This window comes from Narcine bancroftii, chromosome 13 (assembly GCF_036971445.1).
Source record: "Narcine bancroftii isolate sNarBan1 chromosome 13, sNarBan1.hap1, whole genome shotgun sequence".
In the NCBI taxonomy this organism is placed as follows: Eukaryota; Metazoa; Chordata; class Chondrichthyes; order Torpediniformes; family Narcinidae; genus Narcine; species Narcine bancroftii.
Window position 1 is genome coordinate 69,968,948 of NC_091481.1, and position 23,249 is coordinate 69,992,196.

The 23,249-nt window shown below is 45.4% G+C and overlaps 1 protein-coding gene across 9 annotated transcripts in view; it reads left to right on the forward strand.

The window, feature by feature from the left end:
- The first annotated feature begins 12,444 nt into the window (after positions 1-12,444).
- The window catches only part of foxred2 (FAD-dependent oxidoreductase domain containing 2), a 170,200-nt gene continuing 159,395 nt past the window's right edge, over positions 12,445-23,249 (forward strand). For 8 of the 9 annotated variants that reach the window (XR_011348346.1, XR_011348340.1, XR_011348348.1 and 5 more), the window contains exon 1: positions 12,445-13,112. The gene's annotated coding sequence lies outside the window, so the exon portion shown is untranslated. The remainder of the gene's footprint in view (positions 13,113-23,249) is intronic. The other variant, XR_011348342.1, reaches the window with a different exon arrangement.

Below are 23,249 nucleotides of genomic sequence, written 5' to 3' on the forward strand. Positions count from 1 at the left end.
CTAATTACGTAGCGAGTAGCAGCCCACGCTGTCTGAAATGTAACCCTTTGTGATTACAATCCATTCAGATGAGTGGACAATGGAAACTCACAGCCTACCTCGGGAACTTCAAGCGAGATAAAAATTGTAGTTGGATTAAATTGTGAAACTGATGCTCTCTTGAAGTTTAGTTCAATTGCACAAGTACAACTTGATACACACTCGGGACAAATATAGATATATAAAAATGAATAAATAAACATGGTTCAGTAAATATTAGTCTCAGATGGTTAGTATGAGCAGCTCCTTTGATTGTTCAGAATTCTCACTGCCCGCGCGCGGGAAGAAGCTGCTACTGATACTCCTGTGTTTCTTTCCCGCCTGGAGGAGCTGAAAGATGCTGTGTGTGAGGTGGAAGGGGTCCTCAACGATTTTGCATGCTATCTTCAGACAACGATCCTGGTAGATCATTTCGATGGGGGGGGGGGGGGTGTGCGAGGGGAACCCCAGTGATCCCCTGCTGTTCTTATGATCCAATTGAATCCAATTCTCTGCGGCAACCGTACCACACTGTGATGCAGCCGGCTAGGATATTCCCAAAAGAGGTCTTGTAGAAGGGTGACAAGATGGTGGCCGGTAGCCTTGCATGCTTCAGTCTTCTCAGGAAACGCAGTCGCTGTTGCACCTTCCTGACGAGGAGATGTGAGTCCATGAGTGTTCCTTTGCAGGGCAGGATGGGGAGGTGAAGAGAGTGTGGCTGAGGTGGGATGAATCTTTTAATATGTTCCAAGGAGCAGGAGTTATAGATGGAGTTGATAGAGCAAGGGGTAAGCGTGTGTAAGACGGACTAAGTCATCTTCATAGGCCTCTGCGTTTTCTTGTGACTTGGGTGGAGCAGTTCCCATAGAGAAGCAAGGAGATGCTAGAGTCCCATGCTGGTCAGGTTCTCTAGAGCAGCCATTCCCAACCTTTTTTTTGGCTATGGCCCCCTGAGGACTCTGTTCATGGTTTATGGGCACCCTTCCCTGTGAAGCAGTCATTTTGTTTTTTTCAGTACTTCTCTTCTACCAATGACATAAAAAGGTTACATTTTTTAATGTTACTTGAGGTGAAAAGAAAACAAGGCTTTTACTTATTGTGCTGTAGTCCCCAGAGTGGGGGAGGAGGAGGTGCATAGGGCCCCTGTCGAGTGGCTGCTCTCGAGGACAGTAGCCAATAGATGGGTTCTTTCAGAACAGGGCAGAGACATAGCCAAACACAAGAAAATGGAACCAGGTCAGGAAGGGAACTTGGTTTTCATGGACCTTTTGGACAAAGAGCCTGTTTCTATGACTTTGTGACACATCATCTCCTCCTCTTCCAATCTTCCTCTCCTTCATTGTCCTTTCTGCTCCTTCACTGACCCAATCACTCCAGCTAATTCCCCATTCCCTAACCCCCTCCTCTAATTATCCTCTCCCTTTCATACCCCCTTCTTCTTTGCTCCCAATTTCCTTCTCCCCAAACACCCTGTTATTCCATCTTGTTCTGTCCTTCCAGCTCCCCTTCCACTCATGCCCTCACTCTTCTCATTACCCTCCCCCCTCCACAACTGCTCATTCCCTCTCCCTTCAATTCCATCATCTCCACTTTCCCATCATCTCTGCGTTACTCCCTCACAGTGCTTTCACCTCTTTTATTCTCCATAAACAAGGCAAAGGAGGAAATGTTTCGGGTTCCAATTATATGTAACAGACATGTAGATCACAGAAACAGGCCCAATGTCCATGCCAACCAGTATGCCTACCAGAGCTAGTCCTATTTGCCTGCGTTTAACCTATAGCCCTCTAAACCATTCCTATCCATGTAGTTATTCAAGTGTCTTATCAATGTTGCTGTTGTTGTGCCTTCAGTAGCTCGTGTAAAAGATTTAACATGAGGCTTAATTCTAAGGACCCCACTGCAGGTACTGGCAGGATGTCTCCACCCTCCACCATGTTGTTACTCAGATCCCTATAAATCAAGTTGAAGTTTATTATTATCAGCCAATTGTAGAGTACAATTGAGTGAAACAGCATTCTTTAATCCTCGGAGAAAAACCTGAAAACACATTTTGACATAGTACACATATTTACAAGCGATTTATATGCAGTACATATATAAAGATAAATAAATAGAAATCTCAGAGGGATTGTATGAGTTCATCAGTCATTCAGCATTTTCACTGACCATGGGAAGAAGCTGTTCCTCAGCCTGGTAATGCTGGCTCTGATATTCATGTACCTCTTTCCCAATGGGAGTAGCTGAAAGATGCTGCATGTGGGGTGGTAGGGGTCCTCAATGATTTTGTGAGCCCTCTTTGGACCATGTCAATGGGGGAAAGGGAGACTCCAGTGATCCTCTATGCTACTCTTATGGTCCTGTGGATTGACCTCTGATCCAGTGCTCTACAGCAACCGTACCACATTGAGATGCAGTGGCAGAAAGGCTAAAAGAAGAATTCTGCTACAGGTTGGAAAACTGAGTAAATTAAATGAAAAGAAAACAAAACCCCACTGCGACTGCACCAACAGAGTAAAACATTGGCAAATGAAATAGAAAGTCTGAATTCCCACCCTCCATCTCCAGCTGGTCACCCACCAGGGCCCTTTGTCACCATCTATTCAGAAGCTTGCTACCGTTCTCCACCTCACTGAGCAAGCCTTCTGTGAAGACCATTGTTTCCAGTCTGATCGCTGGTCCCTTTGCTTCTTCAATGGGTTCTATGACCTTTCATCTTCAATCCAACCCACACTAATGGAATGAAAGGCTCTTATCCACCCCCCATCTCTAATCCTCCGACCCTGCATCCCATCGCCAACTCTCGCACAGTTAAAACCACAGGAGCAAAATACTGCTGATGCTGGTAATCTGAAACAAAATGGAATTGGACAGGCACTTGAGGGGAAATGAATGAAGGTGAAGGATGTGAGGGGTGTGGTGAGGGAGAATGAGGAGAGAATGGATGATAGTTGGACAGGCACTTGAGGGGAAATGAATGAAGGTGAAGGATGTGAGAGGTGTGGTGAGGGAGAATGAGGAGAGAATGGATGATAGTTGGAGAGCTGGGGGAAGGGATGTTGAGTTTGCTCAACTAGGGGCCAGTGTGACTTCAAACAGTCATCTTCTCTACTGTTAACCATTCAGTTGGTTGAGAAGCATCTGTCTCCTGGGCATCATCGAGGATGTCTACAAGAGACAGTGTCTCAAGAAAGCAGTCTCTATTCTCAAGGACCCCCATCACCCAGGCCATGCTTCTTCTCACTGCAACCATCAGAAAGGAGGTATAGGAGCTTGAAGGATGAACACCCCAATGGTACAAAAACAGCTCCTTTCAGATTACTGAATGGAAATGAAACACAGATACCACGTCACTTTTTCTTCTTTTTTGTACTCATTAATTTATTTTTAAAAATGTAATTTATATGCAACATTTGCACCTGTAATGCTGCCAGAAAATGAATTTTGTGACATTCCAAAAATAAATACTGATTCTAATTCTGTGGAGGGAAAAGAGGGGATGATGCTTCATATCAAGAACCTTTCATCACAATTGAAAATGGTTTGAGAGAAAACAGGTTTTAAGGTGCTTAAAAAGCAGGAAAGAGAGTAGAAGCTAAAGGAGAATTCTGCAACAGGTCCAAAACAGCAAATTAAATGACAAAAACAAAACCAGAAATTGAAAGGGACAAATAAGACTTTGACTACCGGAGGAGTAAATGAACGAAGCAAAATCCCCTTCTAGAATTACAAATAAAATCACGTGGATCTCATGTCTGAAATTAAAACAGAACATAGGAAGTAGGAACAGGAGTAGGCCAAAAATGGCCCATCGAGCCTGCTCCGCCATTCAATACGATCATGGCTGATCTAATTTATGACCTAACTCCACTTACCTGCCTTCTCCCTATATCCCCTAATTCCACTATCATGTAAAAATTTATCTAACTGAATTTTAAATATGTTTAATGAAGCAGCCTCAACCACTTCCCTGGTTAGAGAATTCCAAACATTCACTACTCTCTGGGAAAAACTATTTTTCCTCATCTCTGTCCTAAATCTACTCCCCCGGATCTTGAGACTGTGTCCTCTCGTTTTAATTTCCCCAGCCAGCTCAAAAAACCTTCCTACATCTATCCTATCCATACCCTTCATAATCCTATATGTTTCTATAAGATCTCCTCTCATTCTTCTGAACTCGAGCGAATACAATCCTAGACGATTTAATCTTTCATCACAAGTCAACCCCTTCTTTCCAGGGATCAACCTAGTAAACCTCCTCTGGACCGTCTCCAAAGCCAGTATATCCTTTCTCAAATATGGAGACCAGAACTGGACTCAGTACTCCAGGTGCGGTCTCACCAGTACCTTATACAGTTGCAACATTACCTCCCTACTCCTGAATTCAATTCCTCTAGCGATGAAGGCCAACATTCCATTTGCCTTCTTAATAACCTGCTGCACCTGCAACCTAACTTTTTGCGATTCATGCACAAGCCCTCCCAAGTCCCTCTGCACAACAGCATGCTGTAGTTTTTCACCCTTTAAATAATATTCAGCTCTTTTATTTTTCTTGCCAAAGTGGATAACCTCACACTAACTAACATTGTACTCCATCTGCCAGACCTTTGCCCACTCATCCAGCTTAACTATATCCCTCTGCAGACTCTCCACATCCTCATTACAATTTGCTCTTCCACTCAATTTGGTGTCATCCGCAAACTTGGCTACACCACATTTTGTCCCCTCCTCCAAGTCATCAGTGTAAATGATGAACAGTTGTGGGCCTAACACTGACCCCTGCGGCACCCCACTTACCAACCTGCCAACCTGAAAAACTCCCACTTATCCCGACTCTCTGCCTCCTGTCAGACAACCAATTTTCAATCCAGGCCAATATACTTCCCCGGACTCCACCTTCCTGTAACTTACTGAGAAGTCTCTTGTGCGCCATCTTATCAAACGTTTTCTGGAAATCCAAATATACAACATCAACCTGTTCCCCTCTATCCACTGCACCCATTATATCCTCAAAGAATCCTAACAAGTTTGTCAAACAAGATCTTCCCTTTCTAAAACCATGCTGCGTCTGCCTGATTGAACAGCGCAGTTTTCAGAAGTTAAGGTTATGATGTGCCCAATCAAAAAAATGAGACACTATTCCTTGAGCTTGATCGAGCTTCATAGAAAATGGGGACAGCAGACAGAGAACTCAGTGGGAGGAAGGCAGAGAATAAAAGTGAGAGGTGGTCTAACATTCATGATAGTATTGCAGCCTGAACAATACTGTTCTGTTCAGTGGACACAAAATCAGCATTTATTCTCCTGAGAACAGAGAGACTCATGTTGTGTGCAGCATATCCAATTACCAACTTGAAAGAAGTTCAAATAAATGTACTCCTTCATGTAGAAAAGCTTACAGGATCATGAAAGGGAGGTGGAAGATTTAAAAGGGAAGGAGAGCTGGTATTATTGGAAAATTGAGCAGAACTCCTGGAGGATATGATTCGCTTCTAATGCTGGGAGGAAGACTTGGTGGTATGGAAGGGGTTATCATCTGAACAGATGTGGCATCGAAACTAGAAGTAGGGTGGGATTAAGTGTCAACATAGAAGCTGTAGGAGTCAGTGAGTTTGTGTTGATACTGGTGAAGTGTGTGAAGGAGACATAGCCAGTATGAAGAGGTGAGGAGGATGGGGTGAGGCAGGATTCAGCAAGCGATCGGTTGTCTAGATGAGGAGGGGTGGTTGGGCAGATGTAGCCAGTGAGGGAAGAAAGCACGGGCTCATGGGCTGAAAGGACCTGTTACCATGCTGCATATAAAAGAAAATAGGACCATTTCCAACTCCCTTATCTGACAAACTGGCCTCAACAACTTTCAGTGGTCAGGAGTTCCACAAGTTCACATCTCTGAAGAAATTTCTCCACTTATTAGTCCTAAATGGCTTCCCCCTTATCCTTAGATGGAGGACCCCCTCCCCTTGTTCTGGACTTTCCCAACATCAGTAACATTTTTCCTGCATCCGCTGGATGTGCGAACAACAGAGCTTTGATTTGGCCATTGTGTACTGCATCGATACGTGGGTCCTGTGCTGTACTGTTCAATCTCTTAAAATGTTGAATGTGACCCCCATGGAAAGATTAGGGCAGGCAGTTGACCAACAGCACAATCAAACACACAGCTCTTGTGTTTTAAAGGGGGAGAAAAAGAGAGAGAGAGAGGTGGAGAATTATAGAGCTGTTCAGCTTGAAAGAGCAATTAAATGTGCGGTGAATCATGGAACCAGGTTCAGAGGAGGTTATTTAGTAAAAATCAGTTAGGTTTTTAATAAAACCAGAATCAAAATCAGAATTTATTGTCATGAACATGTCACAAAATTAATTGCTTTGCGTCAGCATTACAGGTGCAAATATTGCTGTAAAATATTTTTTTTAAAAACAAATAAAGTAGTACAAAAGAAGAGAAAGTGAGATAGTGTCTGTAGTTCATTGTCCGTTCAGAAATCTGATGGTGGAGGGGAAGAAGCTGTTTTTGTACTGTTGGGTGTTTGTCTTCAGGCTCCTGTATCAAAGAAGAGGGCCTGGCCTAGGTAATGAGGGTCTCTGAGGATAGAGGCTGCTTTCTTGAGACACTGTCTCCTGAAGATGTCCTTAACAGAATGAAGACTGGTGCCAGGTCACTGGTTAGTTTTGAATCAGATTTCCATTAACTCAAAATATTAAGGGATTTGAGGGAAAAGGCAGGTAAATGGAAGGTCAGTCATGATGTCACCAAATAGTAAAACAGTCTCAAGAAGCTATTAGCCACTTATTGATTAGCCACTTCTCTTCCCATGTTTCTTTGAATACGTGTGTGTGTGCGTGTGGGGAGAAGCTTTAAGAGTGTGTGAGTGTTTTCATCAATGTTATCTGTTCTGATATTCTTAATATTTCAAAACACTGTAAACATTGCTTATCATTGCTGCTCCCATCTCTACTAATGATTGCGATATGACATTTCTGGCTCTTAGTAAACTTGAATTTGGAACTTAAAGAAAGAAGTTCTTAATAATTCTACCCTGTTCACAACCCCAGGGCTCTTTGACACTCAATGCAGAAAAATCACTTGCCAATTTGTGGCACAGCAAGATCCTTTGAATATAATTAACTTTGTCTTCTATCGGAACATAAATATTGATCGGGAGTCCAAAAACAGTCCAATGAGTTCATTGGCATCAAACTGAGAGAACAGATGTGGTAGGATTTCGGTCACAGTGGAATCTGACCAGAATCAACCAAAGCTTCCTGTTATCCCATGTCCGATCCTTGTTGGAACAATGTCATTGCAATGAAACATTAGAATTGTGAAACATTTTATGATTTAGAAATTAGGAGTTGTAAAATAACTGTAGTAATGTACTATGGAGAGCAAGAGGATAGATTGAATTAAAGTTAAGAAAGGATTCTGAGTAAATGGGAAGAAACTGTTTCTCCATTGCAGGAATCGGGAGGAATTTCTTCTTTCACTGGTTTTAGAATCTTTAGAATTCTGTACCCTAGAAAGCTGTGATGGCAAAGTTAACAAGGTAAAGACAGAAATAAATTGCAAACATCTGCAGACACCATGATTGAAGTAAAACACAATGCTGGAGAAACTCAGCAGGTCAAACAATGTATTTTATATAGTAAAGATAAAGATACAGAACTCTTTTGGGCTTGAATCCTTCATCAAGGTATTAGCAAGAAACAAAAGTCTGCAGACACTGTGATTGTAGTAAAAACACAGAAATGCTGGAGGAACTCGGCTGGTCCATAGCGTCCAAAGGAGGTAAAGATGTATCACCGTCATTTCAGACTTGAGCCCTTCTGCAAAGATTCAGGGATTATGTGGATCAAGGGTGATGGGGATTACAGTAAAGATTATAGGGAATGTGAAGGAAAATGAGCTGAGGGTCAGTGATGCAAGGGGTCTGGTAATAATTGGATGAAGGCATCAAGGAAGTGTAGTGGGACAGCAGGGCACTGGAATGATCTGATTAAATGGTGAAGCTGACATGAGGTCTGAGTGACCTCTTCTCATTCCTGTCTTGCTAATTGGCAAGATGAAGAGAAATGTGTGGATGATCCAACACAAACACATAGACTGAAGACACTGTGAAGACTGATGACACTGACTCCATGAGAAACACCGCTCCAGCTCCATCTATAAATTCGCACCACTGTCTTATTAGGTAGGATCTCAAACAATGATGAGTTGGAATAAAACTAAATACACAATGCTGGAGAAACTCAGCAGATTAAACAGTATATAGGAAAAAAATAAAGAAAAATAACCAACATTTCGGGCTTGAGCCCTTCATCTAGATGGAATATAGAAGGGACCACAACCCCTCCCTCAATGACGGCAAGACTAAGGAGTGGTCTTAGACTTCTGGAAGAGGGGTGTAGGTTACTCCTCTATCTGCATCAACAGAGCCAAGGTGGAAAACGTAGGCAGCTTTAACTTCTTAAGGTTAAATCTCTCCAGTGACCTGGGACTACCCATGTCAACATGATGGCCAAGAAAACTCACCAGTGCCTCCTCTTTCCTCAGAGGCCTGAGGAAATTTGGTGTGTCACCTGCATCCCTCAGTTTCTGCAATCAAAAGAAAGGTAACCTACCGCATCACTACATGGTGCAGGTACCTCTCTACCCAAGATTGCAAGAAACTGCTGAGAGTTATGATCGCAGCTCGAATCACCACACAAACCAACCTCCCTCCATTAACTCCATCATTGCTTCCCATTGCTACCACTTGCCTGCATTGTGGCTGGTCCCCTTTTTTTTTGCTCTCTTGGCAATAAATCAATCCAAAAGTTACAAGTACTATATTAGTCTACAATTCACAGAAAACATAAGTTACAAATTGAAACATGATTGTCTCCATTGATAAGGTCAAACTCTTTGGGAGAAAACCATTCCCAGATATCCTCCAAATTGCCCGTGAGCATTGAGTGTTCCTTCTCCAGGGATACATGGATTACACAGGTGTCTTCAGAAGAGGGGCAGGCAGTCAGCCCAAGCTGAAACCTCAATTGATTGCCCACTGCCTGGACCCATAGATGGCCATCATGGCCAGGCTCAGAACCAGACTAATGAGGACAACCCTCGACCGACCCTCCCTCCTCCATACCAGGTGCCCAGAGATCAGGAGTGTGGGGCTGAAATACAGCCAAAACCTGAGGAGCAACCCCTTCAAGCACGTGAGCAGGGGTTACACTTTCACACACTCCATATCTCTGTGAAACACAGTCTCAATCAAGCCACTGAGTGACAGTCCACGAATCAACTCAATTTGTGACTAGATCCACTGCCTTCAATGTTTAGGGCTGTAACCCTCTACTTCTTTCTTAACCAACCAAATGCCTCTTAAATGTGGTTGTTTCTGTTTATGTAACCTGTTCCAGACAATAATCTCTGTGTAAACTTACCCTCAGATCTCCTTTAAATTTCTCCCAGCTCTCCTGAAATATATGCCCTGACCAGCGCTTAAAGCTGCACTGCCCATGACAACCAGGTAACACCAGATATGACCAATATGGAGATTCAAAGAACAAAATGCATGCCAGGAAGATCCTTTGGCTTGGCTTCGCGGACGAAGATTTAAGGATAATACTGGGGCAGTAGTTCAGGAGACCACAAGTGTCATCATGAGAAGAGCTCAGGAAGTGGAAGTTTGAATAACCCCTGAAGAAGGGCGGAGTGACTTAGCACCAACACTCTTATGCTAATGACCTAGGTTTGAATCTGCCAGTATCTGTAAGGATTTTGTACGTTCTTGTGTACCATGTGGGGTTCCTCTGGGTGCTCTTTCTCCCTCCCTATCTCCAAAGATGTATTAGGTCAGTAGCACGGGCCTATGGGCCAGAAGGGCCTGTTACCAGGCTGTACCTCTAAATTATTTATGATTTGTATGCCAAGGCTCTCTCGTATCTTTTTTTCTTTGGCTTGGCTTCACGGACGAAGATTTATGGAGGGGTAAATATCCACGTCAGCTGCAGGCTAGTTTGTGGCTGACAAGTCCGATGCGGGACAGGCAGACACAGTTGCAGCGGTTGCAGGGGAAAATTGGTTGGTTGGGGTTGGGTGTTGGGTTTTTCCTCCTTTGTCTATTGTCAGTGAGGTGGGCTCTGCGGTCTTCTTCAAAGGAGGTTGCTGCCCGCCGAACTGTGAGGCGCCAAGATGCACGGTTTGAGGCGATATCAGCCCACTGGCGGTGGTCAATGTGGCAGGCACCAAGAGATTTCTTTAGGCAGTCCTTGTACCTCTTCTTTGGTGCACCTCTGACACGAAGGCCAGTGGAGAGCTCGCCATATAACACGATCTTGGGAAGGCGATGGTCCTCCATTCTGGAGACATGACCTACCCAGCGCAGTTGGATCTTCCACAGCGTGGATTCGATGCTGTCGGCCTCTGCCATCTTGAGTACTTCGATGTTAGGGATGAAGTCGCTCCAATGAATGTTGAGGATGGAACGGAGACAACGCTGGTGGAAGCGTTCTAGGAGCCGTAGGTGATGCCGGTAGAGGACCCATGATTCGGATCCGAACAGGAGTGTGGGTATGACAACGGCTCTGAATACGCTTATCTTTGTGAGGTTTTTCAGTTGGTTGTTTTTCCAGACTCTTTTGTGTAGTCTTCCAAAGGCGCTATTTGCCTTGGCGAGTCTGTTGTCTATCTCGTCGATCCTTGCATCTGATGAAAAGGTGCAGCCGAGATAGGTAAACAGGTTGACCATTTTGAGTTTTGTGTGCCCAATGGAGATGTGGGGGGGCTGGTAGTCATGGTGGGAAGCTGACTGATGGAGGACCTCAGTTTTCTTCAGGCTGACTTCCAGGCCAACCATTTTGGCAGTTTCCGCATACAAGATCACACACTGTTAACAACCTCCTCCATTCACCTCTATTCCACAAACTGAGGAGAAACTGCAAATGATCACCAGAGGTCGGTCTCTTCCATTCAGTGAGGAATGGCTTGGACAATCCTCCTGCCAGGCTGGTGTGGGTGGGCATTGAGGTAGTGAACACAGCCAGGCTGGCTAAGCACAGGTGATGATGAGAAACATAATGGAACCCAATCCAAACTTTCCAAGGAGGTTGTGTGGAGCCTGGAGACCCCAGTCTCTCTCAAAGCTGGAATGGCTCAGCATCAATCCAGTCACGTTGCCGACTTGTTCACTTAAGAGGCAGTTGGAGGCTATGTGTTACCCTGTCAAGGTAACCTCATGTTACTCCTGCCACAGAATTGCTTGAAACTCTTCAGGAACAGCAACAAACCACCAAGGAACAGCTTGATGCCTTCATTCACTTTAATTGATGTGATTTGATTTCACTTGTGAGAAGATGCTGTCTTCATTAAGGATTAGGATGCTACTGTGGAGAGCATTCTGACAGGTTGCATTACTGTCTGGTAAGGAGGTGCCAATGCTCAGGACAAGAAAAAAACTATAGAGAGTTGTTAACTCGACTCTCACCATGCAGGCCATGCCTTTTTCATTCTGCTTCCATTGGGTAAAAGGTACAGGAGTCTGAAGACGAGTGCCTAACGGTACAAAAGCAGCTCTTCCCCTCTGCCATCAGATTTCTGAATGGACAATAAACCACAGACACTGCCTCATTTTTTTTCGCACTAATTATTTATTTTTTAATATTGTATTTACAGAACAATAATTTTATAGCAATTTTTGCACTTGAAATGCACAATGCTGCAAAACAACAAATTTTGTGATGCACGTTCATGACGATAAACCTGATTCTGATTCTGAGTGCAAGAATGTTATCCTCATCATAAACAGGGAGATATTTGTGGCCAGGAACCCACTCATACCCTTCTTCCTTCCAATCAGAGTCCTGCTCTTGCTGCATAAGGAAAAACGTGGAGGCAGCAGGGACCAGATACCATGGTCATCCCAGTCTCCTCTGGTGCTATTTGTCGTTCAGGTTCTATATTGATGTGCTGCCTACTTCCCCCTTTCTCCCATGATGACACCATTTCATATCCCTGCACTCGGACAGCACTCTCACCCATATCCCACCCATCTGTTCCAGACCTCTCCTTCAATTGGCCCATCTGGGACATGGTGTCACAGATCATCATGGACATCACTGTGAACATAAGATGAAAGGAAGCAGGCAAACTCCAGGGAACCCTGCAACATAGCATTAGAGCAATAACATCACAATTGTGGAATTGAAATAAGGCCTGAAATTTCTCAAGAAACAGGCTTGGTGCACAGTGAACCGAATGACCTGAATCCATGCTGTAATCAGTTTCATGTAGGTGACCAATGGTTCAAGTTATCAGACACAGGCAACTATTGGAACATTCAAACTGGACAAAGGGCATGATTGATTGATTGCCTGTTTACTAGTGTGTGGGCAGTGAGTACATGGACATGCTTAAAATAAACAAGGCAGATTAACCTGGGCAGGAAGCCAAGAAGGATTCTCCAGAATTGTTATAGAGAAATCCTTACATTTGAGTCTTGGTCCCAATTATCACAACGCAATTTATTTGGAAGGAATGGATTACTGTGCAGCGGCCTGCACCTCAGGCCCCCACAGAAATGGCCGTCGATCGTGGAGGCTGGCAAAGCATTGTGTGGACTGAAACGCCCATATCCCTATGCCCAGTTGGGGCCTGGGCATCCGAGGTAACCAATCGGCAGCCGGCCTGCTCAAGCCATACCCCGGTGGTGACGCGGCCAAGCTGTCTCTAAAAGGAAGAGCTGCCACTGAATAAACTTAGTGTCGACTACACTCTACTGGTGTGCATGTCTTTCTTCTCCTGTGGATTCGAGCTACAGCCTTAGGGCTATAACTGAGAGTTATAACCTAGTTGTAGCCGTAGTTCTTTCTTCTTTCTTCTTCTTCAAAGGACTGGAGCAGAGCACAAGCGGACAGGAAGATCATGCCCCACCAGAGAAGGAGAAGTGGAAGAAACGACCCTCTGGGACAGTGACCACGGCAGAGGAGCAGTGAGGGGGGCTCTGCGGCTGAGGTACCAGTGCATGCGGAGGACTTGGGGTGACTCGTCGAGGAACCCGTGGAAGCTGTGGGCTGCTGGAAGCTGCTTGATCTGGCTGGAGGGATACCAGGTATTGGAACCGGGATGCGGGGAGGTGCCGAGGGCGCCGAAGGGTTCCCTGACTGTGTCGGAGGTTTGGATCTAGAGCTCGGGTTGCCATTCCTTTGGACTGGACTCTGTGGGTGTGGGGGCTGCAGAAGTGCTGGAGGCGAATCTACGGACACTTGGTGACTCAAGGGACACTCTCTTTTGCTTCTCTCTCTCTCTCTCTCTGACTGGGTCTAACTGTAAGACTGTAAGAGGCGCTTATGCAATTCCTGCCAATGGCAAATCTGTCTGGCTTGCAGCAGGCAAAAAGAAATTTAATGTAATATGACACTGTTTTATTACTATGATAATAAATTGAATCTTGAATCTTGATCATATGTGCTGTTGATGGCTGTAATATCAGAGATTGACAGGTAATTGATTAGTCAGGGCATCAAGGGTTATGATGATGGCATCACGAAGATCCTGAGACAGCTTTCCTTGGTCCCAGTTCATCACCCTGTACAAAAACAAAAACAAAGGTACTTGGTAGTGTCGCCGAAAATGTCCTCCCAGAATCACAGTGTGGCTTTCGCGCAAACAGAGGAACTACTGACATGGTCTTTGCCCTCAGACAGCTCCAAGAAAAGTGCAGAGAACAAAACAAAGGACTCTACATCACCTTTGTTGACCTCACCAAAGCCTTTGACACAGTGAGTAGGAAAGGGCTTTGGCAAATACTAGAGCGCCTCGGATGCCCCCCCCCCCCCCAAGTTCCTCAACATGGTTATCCAACTGCACGAAAACTAACAAGGTCGGGTCAGATACAGCAATGAGCTCTCCGAACCCTTCTCCATTGACAACAGCGTGAAGCAAGGCTGCGTCCTCGCACCAACCCTCTTTACTATCTTCTTCAGCATGATGCTGAAACAAGCCATGAAAGACCTCAACAATGAAGACGCTGTTTACATCCGGTACCGCACGGATGGCAGTCTCTTCAATCTGAGGCGCCTGCAAGCTCACACCAAGACACAAGAGCAACTTGTCCGTGAACTACTCTTTGCAGACGATGCCACTTTAGTTGCCCATTCAGAGCCAGCTCTCCAGAGCATGACGTCCTGTTTTGCGGAAACTGCCAAAATGTTTGGCCTGGAAGTCAGCCTGAAGAAAACTGAGGTCCTCCATCAGCCAGCTCCCTACCATGACTACCAGCCCCCCCACATCTCCATCGGGCACACAGTTTACCTACCTCAGCTGCACCATTTCATCTGATGCAAGGATCGACAACGAGATAGACAACAGACTCACCAAGGCAAATAGCGCCTTTGGAAGACTACACAAAAGAGTCTGGAAAAACAACCACCTGAAGAAACACACAAAGATCAGCGTGTACAGAGCCATTGTCATACCCACGCTCCTGTTTGGCTCCGAATCATGGGCCCTCTACCGGCATCACCTACGGCTCCTAGAACACTTCCATCAGCGCTATCTCCACTCCATCCTCAACATTCATTGGAGTGACTTCATCACCAACATCGAAGTACTCGAGCTAGCAGAGTCCGCAAGCATCGAATCCACACTGCTGAAGACCCAACTGCGCTGGGTGGGTCACATCTCCAGAATGGAGGACCATCGCCTTCCCAAGATCGTGTTCTATGGCGAGCTCTCCACTGGCCACCGTGACAGAGGTGCACCAAAGAAGAGGTACAAGGACTGCTTAAAGAAATCTCTTGGTGCCTGCCACATTGACCACCGCCAGTGGGCTGATATCGCCTCCAACCGTGCATCTTGGCGCCTCACAGTTCGACAGGCAGCAACCTCCTTTGAAGAAGACTGCAGAGCCCACCTCACTGACAAAAGACAAAGGAGGAAAAACCCAACACCCAACCCCAACCAACCAATTTTCCCTTGCAACCGCTGCAACCGTGTCTGCCTGTCCCGCATCGGACTTGTCAGTCACCAACGAGCCTGCAGCAGACATGGACATACCCCTCCATAAATCTTCGTCCGCGAAGCCATGCCAAAGAAGGGTTATAGGGAGTGGGACTGAGCGGGAAGATAGATCAGCTCATGATAGAATGGAAGAGCAGACCCATTGATTGGCTTACTTCTTTTCCTCTATCATGTGATCTTCTACATGACTCCTCAGCTGTGGGATGCAGCCTCCAAATAGCTGCACCTTTTCACTTTTCTTTCTTTTAAGACATATATTTTGGCCTGCATTTGGTCAGGCCCATTTTGTGTCATTTGGCATAATTTCTTCATCTTGTGAGATGCTCTGGAAAATTTTCCTTTGTTATGCTTAAGTCAGTGCAAAAGTTGAAGTGAAATGGTCTGGAAAGTCACTGTTGAAACACAACCCAACAGAATTCTGTGAAACTGGCCACTTGCCAAAAATAGCTTCTGACTGGAACTGCAATCAAACTAAATTTTAAACAATGACTCAGCACTAAGGCAAACTTGAAGGTTAGTCAGCAGTTTCCTGTTGACATGATTTCATGCTGTTGTGACTCAGCAAAACCTGATTAGCTACCATTGACTCAGCAGAGCAAAGGCTAAGAGGGACACAGCAAAAAAAAGGCCAAGTAATCTTTGCTAAGTAGAGGATTTAAATCAATGATCACAGCACATTGTGTTTGAGAGTATGGTTGTATGGGAACATGTTTGTGAGTGCTGGTCTCCATGAAGTGTGTGTGTGTGTGTGTGTGTGTGTGTGTGTGTGTGTGTGTGTGTGTGTGTGTGTGTGTGTGTGTTCTCCTTGTGTGTCTGTCTATTTTTCAAATTCAAGTTCATTGTATCAATACAACCTGACAAAATATTGTTCTCTCTGAGAAACGGAAGTACCTTCACAGATTTCGCTCGAGACAAAAATTGTGAACAAAGAACATTTATTGTACAACAGTGCAAAGTTGGGTGCTTCCCCTTACCCTGGGAATACACACACATACTGGGGCTTACCCAACTTTTATACACTTCATTTCAGTGTAGAGGTACCCTCCACCCTCCCCCAACATTCTTCTGCCTCCTGGATTGGTTTGGCATTTGGTAATTCTGTCTGCCTAAGTGCAGTTTCTGTAAATTTGAAAGACCATGGGGTATCCTGTCTGGGCCCCATCATGTCATTGTCCTTATTCATGAATCTGCCTTTGTCCTTATTCACACATCTCAACCCTCAGAACTTACTATATGCAGCACTTGCTAATTCTTTCACTATAAGACCCTTATTCTATGATACTTGCGTAACCCTTCCTCACACTCTTATTGGAATTCATCACTACTCAGCACTTACTTAACTTCCTCTAGTCCAGTCCAGTATTCCTTATTTCATTCATACTAGCTTTACTTCCTATATTCTATTATCTCTCACATTCTCCAGTCCACAGTGTAAACACACATACAAAACAATTCTTTTTTGGCTTGGTTTCGCGGACGAAGATTTATGGAGGGGGTAAAAGTCCACGACAGCTGCAGGCTCGATTGTGGCTGACAAGTCCGATGCGGGACAGGCAGACACGGTTGCAGCGGTTGCAGGGGAAAATTGGTTGGTTGGGGTTGGGTGTTGGGTTTTTCCTCCTTTGTCTTTTGTCAGTGAGGTGGGCTCTGCGGTCTTCTTCAAGGGAGGTTGCTGCCCGCCGAACTGTGAGGCGCCAAGATGCACGGTTTGAGGTGATATCAGCCCACTGGCGGTGGTCAACGTGGCAGGCACCAAGAGATTTCTTTAGGCAGTCCTTGTACCTCTTCTTTGGTGCACCTCTGTCACGGTGGCCAGTGGAGAGCTCGCCATATAACACGATCTTGGGAAGGCGATGGTCCTCCATTCTGGAGACGTGACCCACCCAGCACAGCTGGATCTTCAATAGCGTGGACTCGATGCTGTCGGCCTCTGCCATCTCGAGTACTTCGATGTTAGGGATGAAGTCGCTCCAATGAATTTTGAGGATGGAGCGGAGACAACGCTGGTGGAAGCGTTCTAGGAGCCGTAGGTGATGCCGGTAGAGGACCCATGATTCAGAGCCGAACAGGAGTGTGGGTATGACAACGGCTCTGTATACGCTAATCTTTGTGAGGTTTTTCAGTTGGTCGTTTTTCCAGACTCTTTTGTGTAGTCTTCCAAAGGCGATATTTGCCTTGGAGAGTCTGTTGTCTATCTTGTTGTCGATCCTTGCATCTGACGAAATGGTGCAGCCGAGATAGGTAACCTGGTTGACCGTTTTGAGTTTTGTGTGCCCGATGGAGATGTGGGGGGGCTGGTAGTCATGGTGGGGAGCTGGCTGATGGAGGACCTCCGTTTTCTTCAGGCTGACTTCCAGGCCAAACATTTTGGCAGTTTCCGCAAAACAGGACGTCAAGCGCTGAAGAGCTGGCTCTGAATGGGCAACTAAAGCGGCATCGTCTGCAAAGAGTAGTTCACGGACAAGTTGCTCTTGTGTCTTGGTGTGAGCTTGCAGGCACCTCAGATTGAAGAGACTGCCATCCATGCGGTACCGGATGTAAACAGCGTCTTCATTGTTGTGGTCTTTCATGGCTTGGTTCAGCATCATGCTGAAGACTACCATACTGCAATCCACTGAAGAGGTACTGGGCTTCTCCTCCAGGAAAAACAAGGACTGGTTCGACGATAACAGCCAGGAAATCCAGGAGCTGCTGGCAAAGAAGCGAGCTGCCCACCAGGCTCACCTTACAAAGCCGTCCTGTCCAGAGAAGAAACAAGCCTTCCGTCGCGCATGCAGCCATGTTCAGCGCAAACTCCTGGAGATCCAAAATGAGTGGTGGACTAACCTCACTAAGTGAACCCAGCTCAGCGCGGACATTGGCGACTTCAGGGGTTTCTACGAGGCTCTAAAGGCTGTGTACGGCCCCTCACCCCAAGTCCAAAGCCTGCTGCGCAGCTCAGACGGCAAAGTCCTCCTTAGCGACAAGATCTCCATCCTCAACCGATGGTCAGAACACTTCCAATCTCTTTTCAGTGCCAACCGCTCAGTCCAAGATTCCGCCCTGCTCCAGCTCCCTCAACAGCCCCTAAGGCTAGAGCTGGATGAGGTCCTCACCCAGGATGAGACATATAAGGCAATTGAACAACTGAAAAGTGGCAAAGCAGCAGGTATGGATGGAATCCCCCCAGAGATCTGGAAGGCTGGCGGCAAAACTCTGCATGTCAAACTGCATGAGTTTTTCAAGCTTTGTTGGGACCAAGGAAAACTGCCTCAGGACCTTCGTGATGCCATCATCATCACCCTGTACAAAAACAAAGGCGAGAAATCAGACTGCTCAAACTACAGGGGAATCATGCTGCTCTCCATTGCAGGCAAAATCTTCGCTAGGATTCTCCTAAATAGAATAATTCCTAGTGTCGCCGAGAATATTCTCCCAGAATCACAGTGTGGCTTTCGCGCAAACAGAGGAACTACTGACATGGTCTTTGCCCTCAGACAGCTCCAAGAAAAGTGCAGAGAACAAAACAAAGGACTCTACATCACCTTTGTTGACCTCACCAAAGCCTTCGACACCGTGAGCAGGAAAGGGCTTTGGCAAATACTAGAGCGCATCGGATGCCCCCCAAAGTTCCTCAACATGGTTATCCAGCTGCACGAAAACTAACAAGGTCGGGTCAGATACAGCAATGAGCTCTCTGAACCCTTCTCCATTAACAATGGCGTGAAGCAAGGCTGTGTTCTCGCACCAACCCTCTTTTCAATCTTCTTCAAAACAATACTTAGACATAATCTATATACATATATTAAAATGAATCGCATTAATAAATAGTAGAGTCATGTGGAGTTATTTTAGCAGTTTTTTCAGTCATTCAGTGGTCTCACTGTCCGTGGGAAGAAGCTGGTCTGATGGTTCTGGCTCTGTTACTCCTGTAGCTCTTTCCCGCCCAGAAGAGCTGGAAGATGCTGTGTGTGGGATGGAAGAGATCCTCACAGATTTTGCATGCCTTCTTGAAACAACAGTCTGGTGGATCACATTGATGGGAGGGGTTGGGAGGGAGACCCCAATCCTCTAGATTGATCTCTGATCCAATTCTCTACGTCCACCGTACCACACTATGATGCGGCTGGTCAGGATACTCTCAATAGACAGCTTCACAGTACATGCATGGCTGAAAGATCTGCTCTGGTCCAGCTGCTGTAATGGCTTCCACTGGTGTGGATTTGGGAGGAATGGAGAGGCTTTCAGGGATCCTCCATGGGGTCCTAGTGCCTATTTGGTGGCCCCTTGCAGGTCTAAACTGCCTGTTGAATGGGGCTGTTAGAAATTGAAGTACCTTTAAAGAAATTGCTCGAGACAAAAATTGAGAACAAAGAACATTTATTTTACAACAATGCAAAGTTGGGTGCTTCCCCTTACCCTGGGAATACACACACATACTGGGGCTCACCCAACTTTTATACAGTCAATTTCAGTATCAGAGTGCCCTCCCCCTTACATTCTTCTGCCCCCTGGATGGGTTTGGCATAGGCAATCCTTCCTGCCTTCGTGCAGTTTCAGTACACTTGGAGGACCAGGGGGTATCCTGTGGGTGTCCCATCATGTCATTGTCCTTATTCACACCTTCCTGATTCTCGGGGCTACAGTGTCTTGGTATGCAGAGTTGGCTCATCCTATCTAGGGATGGCTAATTTAATATGTATAAATCTGTGTAAGGTTAGCTAATTAGATATGTAGGACTTGGTACTTCTATCTAGGGCTAGGAGACCTTTATCTGATCCAGACCACCTCAACTTCCTACATTCTATTGTACCTTACCATTCCTTTTCTTAGTCTTATGGTGGCTCTTGTCACAAAGAAGATTCTTATGTTAATCGTGCTGACTCTGCTTTCCTGCATCCTAATCCCCAAGCTCATCCTGTTTGTACTGGTTACAGCCATTAACTGATGAATTTTAGTTTCTTCCATGTTCATAATTTTAGATCAATTTTCCCATCTCTCACAGGGCCGATGGTGGTTTCTAGAGAATTCATTGTCCACATTGTGGCATCCCAGACTTTGAGGGTGTATGCTCCAAGGAAGCAGAGAAAGAAAACATCTGCCTACCCCCACCCCTGAAACAGAAGCCCGGGAACTCTTGTTGTAAACCACAGCAATGGGCAGCTGGTGGTCGTTTGTTGGGAACCAGGGATTGGGCACTGATGGCTTCGCAATCACTTGGGGGTTCAGAACCAGGATCCAAAGAGGTTGACTTGGATGCATGGAAGTCAGGTCCACTGCTGGACTGGACAGAAATGGGAGTGTAGGCAACATGAGAGGAAGTGGCGGGATCCACAGATATTCGATATCTCTGAAGGAGGGTCTCTTTTGATTCTCTTCTTTGTCTTGAGAGAGGCGCTGGTAGCATAGGGCCTCTGGGTCAGAATCAGAATCAGGTTTATTGTCATGAACAAATGTCACAAAATTTGTTGTTTTGCGGCAGCGGAATGGTGCATTACAGGTGCAAAAAATGCTATAAATTATCATTCTGTAAATACAATATTTAAAAATAAATAATTAGTGCAAAAAAGAGAAAAAAGGTGAGGTAGTGAGTATAGGTTCATTGTCCATTCAGAAATCTGATGATGGAGGGGAAGAAACTGTTTTTGTACCATTTGGTGTTCAACATCAGGCACCTGTACCTCTTTCCTGATGGTAGCAGAGTGAAGAGGGCATGGCCCGGGTGGTGATGGTCCTTAATGATAGAGGCTGCTTTCTTGAGACACCGCCTCTTGTAGATGTCCTTAAAGGAGTCTGAACTTGGCCAGCGCCCATGATGTTGCAGGCTGAGTTCACAAATCTCTGTAGTCTTTTCCTGTCCTGTGCATTGGCAGTGGTGCAACCAGTAAGAATGCTCTCCACTGTACACCTGTGCACCTATACAGAGCAAAAGGGAAATGATTTTTGTGTATTTTGTATCTGTGACGATGGAAATATTGATGTTTCTCCCTGCCGGTGTTTCTGCCAAGTGAATACAGTATGTCTGTCTGGCTAGTCGTTTGCGGGTACGTGTCACTGTCTGTGACTGTGAATGTGTGTGCTTCTCCTCATCTGCATGTTCATACATGTATGTCCACAGAGAGGTGTGTGTGTGTGTGTGTGTGTGTGTGTGTGTGTGTGTGTGTGTGTGTGTGTGTGTGTGTGTGTGTGTGTGTGTGTGTGTGTGTGTGTGTGTAGTGTGTGTGTGTGTGTGTGTGTGTGTGTGTGTGTGTGTGTGAGTTTGACCACAATCTAGATGGAGTGGGGTTTTCTGGAGGGCAAAAAAAATGAGAAAGGCCCTGAATGGACACTGTGATACACAATTAACATACCCCTATTAATCACCTTAATTCTAGGACCTCTTGTTCTTAGGTCCTCAAACAATAGAAACAATTTATCTCTATTTACGCTACTTAGATCCTGCATGACAAGGTAGCACAGTTAGTGTAGTGGATAGCACAACACTATTACAATGCCAGTGACCCAGGCTGAAATCCGATGCTGCCTACAACGTGTTTGTATGTTGCCCCATACAAAGAATGAGAAATTTCTATAAATGCCTTATAAATTATATTTAATATTCTTTTAAATTCAGAGACCCAGCATGGTTGATTGGAATATGTACTTTTAGAAGTACAGCTCCTGGGCAATGAGCCTGCATGCTCAAATACACCAATGTGACCAATGAACTTACTAAGCCCGTACGTCTTTGGAACATGGAAGGAAATGGAGCAAATTCGCACCGACGTGGGGAGAATGTACTAACTCCTTAAAGACAGGGTTCAGTGGCGCTGCAATAGCGTTGCGCTAACCACTATGCTAACAGAGCCGCCTCAAGTTTCCTCTTTTTCCTTTCTTGCTATTTTATTCTCTGTTAGATTTTCTTAAGATTGTTCTCACTGGGTCTTTAATGAGCCATTGACAAGTGACACCAACTGGAGGATAACCCCCCAGAATCAGAATTTATTTTCAAGAACATATCACCAAATTTGTTTTATTGAAGCAGGATTATTATGCAAGTATTGCTATTTCAATAATATATAGCACAATAAAAAAGAAGAAAATGAGCTAGTGTCTTTGGTTCATTGTCCATTCAGAAATCTGAAGAAGCTGTTATTGTACGTTGAGTGCTCATCTTCAGGCTCCTGTACCTCCTTCCTGATGGTAGGATGGCCTGGGTGGTGGGGGTTTTCCGCTCTCCACTGCTGACCCCTCAATGAGGACTGGTTCCTGATTTCCCTCTCCTGAAGACCATAGTCAACTCTTTGGTTTTGCTGATGTTGAATGCAAGGTTGTTGTGACACCACTCAACTAGCTGATCTATCTCCTGGACACTTCCTCATTGCTGCCTGTGATTCTGTCAATGGCCATGGTGTCATTGGCAGGTTTCTTGACGGCATTTGAATTGTGTCTGGCCACACAGTTATGGTTTTGTAGCAAGTGGAGCAATAGGCTAAGCACACATCCTAGGGGGGTGCCTGGGTTGATCGTCCCTGAGGACCAGGCATTGTTTCTGATTCATACTGACTGGTTCTCTGATGAGGAAGTCAAATGTCTAGTAGCAGAGGGAGGTGGAGAGTCCCAAGTTTTGGAGCTTGTTAACCATCACTGAGGTGTTGAAGGCTGAGTTATAGTCGCTGAAGAATAGCTGGATATATGTGTTGTTGATGTCTAGGTGATCCAGAGCTGAGTGGAGAGCTAGTGCATCTGATAAGGAGTGATTATGATGGAAGATGAATTGCAGTGGGTCCAGACCTTTACTTAGGCGTCTGCTAATTCTGGCCATGACCAGCCTCTCACTGTGTATTTTTCAGAGTATGAGCAAAGTTGGAACGTCTAGAACCTTCTGGTACAGCCCTGCACCCTACCGAGCTGAATCTTTCTCAGTGCTACTCAGTTCCTCTTCCTTGTTACTTTTTGCTGAGACCAATTTTGGAGAACTGCCACCCTTTCAGGTCACATTTCTCTTCTTTCATGTGATTCATCCTTGGGAAGAGAGGTTAATTCCCCCATCCTCTGTAGTCCTGTGATGACTGGACAACAAAGTTGGGGAGAACTGAGTAATAGTGTGAATCTGCCCACAGCTCCCCACCAACGACATTGGGAAAGGATTCAAACCCATGGCACTCTGTAGGAATATTGTGTGCATCTACAGTAAAACCCCTGGTATCCGGCACCTATGGGGATTGGTAGATGCCAGATAAATGTATTTTACAGTTGCTTGAGACTA